This window comes from Phyllobates terribilis, unplaced genomic scaffold, assembly GCF_046119375.1.
Source record: "Phyllobates terribilis strain yellow unplaced genomic scaffold, ASM4611937v1 Scaffold_254__1_contigs__length_2825407, whole genome shotgun sequence".
Classification (NCBI taxonomy): Eukaryota; Metazoa; Chordata; class Amphibia; order Anura; family Dendrobatidae; genus Phyllobates; species Phyllobates terribilis.
Window position 1 is genome coordinate 889,323 of NW_027363014.1, and position 6,398 is coordinate 895,720.

The following is a 6,398-nucleotide window of genomic DNA, read 5'->3' on the forward strand; positions in this document are numbered from 1 at the left end:
AACACACATAGTCATCCATTTAATATAATGGGCCCCATATAGTCATACATTTATTATAATGGGCCATACGTAGCTCTCTCTTTAATATAATGGGCCCCACATAGCCATCCATTTAATATAATGGGCCCTACGTAGATGTCCCTTTAAGATAACGGGCCCCACATAGCTTTCCCTTTAATATAATGGGCCCCACATAGCTTTCCCTTTAATATAATAGGCCCCACATAGCTTTCTCTTTAATATAATGGGCCCCACATAGCTTTCCCTTTAATATAATGGGCCCACATAGCTTTCTCTTTAATATAATGGGCCCCACATAGCTTTCCCTTTAATATAATTGGCCCCACATAGCTTTCTCTTTAATATAATGGGCCCCACATAGCTTTCCCTTTAATATAATGGGCCCCACATAGCTTTCTCTTTAATATAATGGGCCCCACATAGCTTTCCCTTTAATATAATGGGCACCACATAGATTTTATTATTATATAATGGGCCCCACATAGCTTTCCCTTTAATATAATGGGCCCCACATAGCTTTCTCTTTAATATAATGGGCCCCACATAGCTTTCTCTTTAATATAATGGGCCGCACATAGCTTTCCCTTTAATATAATGGGCCCCACATAGCTATCCCTTTAATATAATGGGCCCCACATAGCTTTTACTTTAATATAATGGGCCCCACACAGCTTTCTCTTTAATATAATGGGCCCCACATAGCTTTCTCTTTAATATAATGGGCCCCACATAGCTATCCCTTTAATATAATGGGCCCCACATAGCTTTCCCTTTAATATAATGGGCCCCACATAGCTTTCTCTTTAACATAATGGGCCCCACATAGCTTTCCCTTTAATATAATGGGCCCCACATAGCTTTCTCTTTAATATAATGGGCCCCACATAGCTTTCTCTTTAATATAATGGGCCCCACATAGCTTTCTCTTTAATATAATGGGCCCCACATAGCTTTCTCTTTAATATAATGGGCCCCACATAGCTTTCTCTTTAATATAATGGGCCCCACATAGCTTTCTCTTTAACATAATGGGCCCCACATAGCTTTCCCTTTAATATAATGGGCCCCACATAGCTTTCTCTTTAATATAATGGGCCCCACATAGCTTTCTCTTTAATATAATGGGCCCCACATAGCTTTCCCTTTAATATAATGGGCCCCACATAGCTTTATCTTTAATATATTGGGCCCCACATAGCTTTCCCCTTAATATAATTGGCCCCACATAGCTTTCCCTTTAATATAATGGGCACCACATAGATTTTATTATTATATAATGGGCCCCACATATCCGTCCCTTTAATATTATAGACCCCACATAGATTTATTATAATATAATGGGCCCCACATAGATTTATTATAATATAATGGGCCCCACCTAACCCTCCAGTTTATACACTGCAGTCGCTCTCTTTCTTCTCTTCTTTACCTAGTCCAGTCTTTCGTGACGACTTCCCGCCATGATTCGTCTTTGCAGTTTGCTGTCCAGGTTTCGGCTGCTCCGCACTTTTCAGCAGATCACCGCACTCCTGAAAAACAAAAATGTTACAAATATAAGCGACTTAAATAAATAATGCCGCCCACTGTGCCACCAAATGAAAATATGTGCCACACTGTGCCCATGAGTATATCATTCACCGCAATGAAGTCTGCTCCACTGAGAATATAAATCAGTTACTAGCTTGTGCCCCCGTTATAAATAGTGTTGAGCGAGCACTAAAATGCTCGGGTGCTCGAAGCTCGGCCCGAGCTCGCCGTGATACTCGGGTGCTCGACCTGAGCAACGAGCCCATGTTAGTCTATGGGAGACCCGAGCATTTTTGCGGCGGCACCCCCGGCAGTCTGTAGAAAGCCTAAAAAGTGCCCAAAATGATAGTGACAGTGCTCAGATGACATGGGGACAGCATGGGGATCGCCCCAGGAAGCATTTATGACCCCCATGTCACTGTTGTCAACTATGTGTTCAGAGGTATTAAGCCACTTTTACAGGCTCATAAGAAAACGTTCAAAAACGAAAGTGAAACTTTTTTCCTGTGAAATATGTTAAGGAACATCCTTTCCAGGGTAAAGACTTGTGTATAAGGTAAAATAAATAACCAAAAACAAAAATACTCCTCCACACCTTGGGCTATGTTCACAAGTAGCATTTTTATGCGTTTTTGCACTTTTGTATTGCTTTCAACTGTGACAAATGCATTCACCAGGAAATGTCATTTTAACATTTTACAACCTTATCTGGCCATGTGCTGTGTGACACATGCATACAGTGCTGAAAAGACATGGGAACAGCATGGGGAAGCATCTCTGACTCCCAGGTCACTGCCTAAAAGTGTGCCCATCAGATGTGATCCTTGCCGCATCAGAAGATGCAGACTTGCAACTATCCCCGTGCAAGTCCTTGTCCCAGGGCAGTGTTCAATTGTACCTCCCCCATTCCTTGCAATGCAAGCGCAAATATGCAGCCAACCACCCACCCCCAGGCTGCAATACCATACTGCTAGCTTGCACTTGAAATGGGGCCTTTTAGTTTTGAGGAGGCCGAAGCTGGCCACTACCTCATGGCTGCTTCGGCAGCGAGGTATCCATACTCAGTCCCCAGCCGCCCGGCAGCCGGGTGTCCACACTCGGTCCCCAGCCGCCCCGCGGCTGGGTGTCCACACCTAGTCCCCAGCCGCCTGGGGGCAGCGGGGTGTCCATAGACAGTCCCCAGCCACCCCGATTTCTCCGCGGAACATCCCCACACACTTTTCTTAGACTGGCCTGCTTTAGGGCAGCATTGGACGAGCCCACTAGAGAACCCGACTCCATCAGGGGAGGTGAGAGTGTCAAGGTGAGGAGCATGATGATGATAGAAGTTAGCATCTGCATTGTTTTGTTGGAATGCAAGCATAAGTGTGCAACCTGCCACCAACCCACCCCCAGGCTGCAATACCATACTGCTAGCTTGCGTGCACTTGAAATTGGGCCTTTTAGGCATGTGGAGGCCGAAGCTGGCCACTACCTCATGGCTGCTGCGGCAGCGAGGTATCCATACTCAGTCCCCAGCCGCCCGGCGGCTGGGTGTCCACGCACGGTCCCCAGTCGCCAGGGGGCGGCCGGGTGTCCACACTCGGTCCCCAGCCGCCCCGCGGCCAGGTGTCCATAAACGGTCCCCAGCCGCCCCGATTTCACCGCGGAACATCCCCACACACTTTTCTTAGACTGGCCTGCTTTAGGGCAGCATTGGACGAGCCCACCAGAGAACCCGACTTCTCCGGTGGGCCCCGGCTTCTCTATCAGGGGAGTTGAGAGTGCCAAGGTGAGGAGCATGATGAGGATGATAGAAGTTAGCATCTGCTTTGTTTTCAAGGAATGCAAGCGCATGTATGTAGTAGCGGCTAGGCCTGAGGTGGTCAGCGTTTTGGTGCATATCCTACCTCCTCTGAGGATTGCTGGATGTTTTCCTGCTACTATCCAAGTTCTATGACTCTCGTTAAAACAAAGCTTCAAGTGATAAATGATGGATGAGGTAGTGGCAAAGGAGAAAGAGCAGGAGGAACAGGGACCATTCACATCAATATCAGGCCAGTCAACCACATATGTCTTGTAGGATATGTTTCTGTAATAAAAAGAGCGGTTCGGCTACACAGTTATAGGGCATACAGTGAGTGCAATGCCTACCAAAACTTTTGAGGCACTCCAATGCCCCTTGGAAATGACATGGAAGTCAGAGGGCCTTAACTAAACCTTTTTTTCCATTTATAGCAACTGGGTCTCCTGTGCACTGTTGGCCTAAGCAGTGAATGGAAGGCTTTCCAAAATTATGAGGAACTGCAATGCCCCTTGGAAATGACATGGAGATCAGAGGGCCTAAACTAACCGTTTTTCCATTTATAGCAACTGGGTCTCCTGTACACTGTTGGCCTAAGCAGTGAATGGAAGGCTTTCCAAAAATTATGAGGAACTGCAATGCCCCTTGAAACAGACGTGGATTACAGTGTACTAAAAACCTTCTACCCATTATTGGGGAGTGTGTTTCCCTTAGTTTTCACCTTTGCATTGAAAAGCAAAAGCTGACTAAAATTAGGAGGAAATGCAATGCCCGTTGGAAGAGTCGTGGAGATTAGAGGTAAGGTAATTAAAAACAACATTTCAATGCCCCTTGGAAGAGCTGTGGAGTTCAGAGTGGCTTAAGAAGACGCTTTTAATGCCCCTTTGAAGAGACGTGGAGGTCACAGTAGCTTAACAAGATGGTTTTAATGCGCCTTACAAGAGCCATACAGTACAGCATCTTAAAAACATTATTCCCATTATTGGGGAGTGGGTCTCCCATAGTATTTGCTTATGCCTTCCAAGCAAAAGCTTCCAAAAATTATGAGGAAATGCAATGCCCGTTCGAAGAGTCGTGGAGGTCCCAGTAGCTTAACAAGATGCTTTTAATGCCCCTCAGAAGAGACGTGGATGACAGAGTGGTATAACAAGACGCTTTTAATGCCCCTTACAAGAAACGTGGAGGTCAGAGTGGTATAACAAGACGCTTTTAATGCCCCTTACAAGACAACTGGAGGTCAGAGTGGTATAACAAGACGCTTTTAATGCCCCTCAGAAGAGACGTGGAGGTCAGAGTGGTATAACAAGACGGTTTTAATGCCCCTTACAAGAGACGTGGAGGTAAGAGTGGTATAACAAGATGGTTTTAATGCCCCTCAGAAGAGACGTGGAGGTCAGAGTGGTATAACAAGATGGTTTTAATGCCCCTTACAAGACACGTGGAGGTCAGAGTGGTATAACAAGACGGTTTTAATGCCCCTTACAAGAGACGTGGAGGTCAGAGTGGTATAACAAGACTCTTTTAATGGCCCTCAGAAGAGACGCGGAGGTCAGAGTGGTATAGCAAGACGCTTTTAATGCCCCTTACAAGAGACGCTCATTATTCTGGCATTTGGCAAATATTAAAAATTATGGTAATCGTAATTGACCTAAAATGGGAAAGGTTTATTCTGATTTCATGTCAGATGTTGAGAAAAACATGCAGATGTGTCTATTTATACAGTGTATGGAAACTTCTGATTTCAACTGTATATATATATATATATATATATATATATATAATATATACACGGCGAAGCTCACACACCACAACACCCACAGCAGAGGAACGGGCTGCACACACACCTGCTCCTGTCAGTGCTGTGAGCGCCCCTCATATCGCTGCTGGCTCTGCCCCTCATATCGCTGCTGGCTCCGCCCCTCATATCGCTGCTGGCTCTGCCCCTCATATCGCTGCTGGCTCCGCCCCTCATGTCGCTGCTGGCTCCGCCCCTCATATCGCTGCTGGCTCCGCCCCTCATGTCGCTGCTGGCTCTGCCCCTCACATCGCTGCTGGCTCCGCCCCTCGTTTCGCTGTTGGCTCAGCCGCTCATCTCGCTGCTGGCTCTGCCCCTCACATCGCTGCTGGCTCCGCCTCTCATATCGCTGCTGGCTCCGCCCCTCACGTCGCTGTTGGCTCCGCCCCTCATATCGCTGCTGGCTCCGCCCCTCATGTCGCTGCTGGCTCCGCCCCTCATGTCGCTGCTGGCTCCGCCCCTCACATTGCTGCTGGCTCCTCCCCTCATGTCGCTGCTGGCCCCGCCCCTCATATCGCTGCTGGCTCCGCCCCTCATGTCGCTGCTGGCCCCGCCTCTTATATCGCTGCTGGCTCTGCCCCTCACATCGCTGCTGGCTCCGCCCATCAGCCGCTCACAGTCCTCAGCAATATGGAGACATCCGCACTGATCAGAATCCTCGGGGGCGTGGCCTGTCACTGTAGTCACACAAGGGTTGTCATGGAGATCTCAAGGGAAGGCAGGAGGGCGGGGCTTAGAGCAGGAAATAGAAGCCGTGCAGTGTGATTGGCTTCTTACCTTCTGCCAGTAATGGAGCAGATATATGGCTCCTATATAATGGAGGGGGCTCAGGAGGGGTTCCCCACCCAAAAGGTCAGGGGATAAATAATACTGGACATGAACGAGGCAGGAGGACATTATTCTATATTGTAAGAAATCTGATTTCTTCTTTCCTCACAGTTTTTCCTGTGCAAGGCCACATGTATTGTGCGATAATCTGTGAATATGGGGGGGATCTGCTCCTCACATCCACATCAATCCCCCCACGTCTGAGCTCTCCCTTACAGGGGTCTTCTGCTCTGCACATTGATGCCGTATCCATGGAGATGACATCATGGCCGGTACATGCGGATCTCCCCGATGGGACCCTCATGTATCTGGAGGACGAGGCACTGCTGCTCCTCGGGGAGAGGGGGCACAATTCCTGCACACATGATACAGGGGCTTCTGCCATCTCTGGGCTGAGAATAATGCTGGCAGCGCGCAGTCTACATGATGTGAGGATTACAAGTC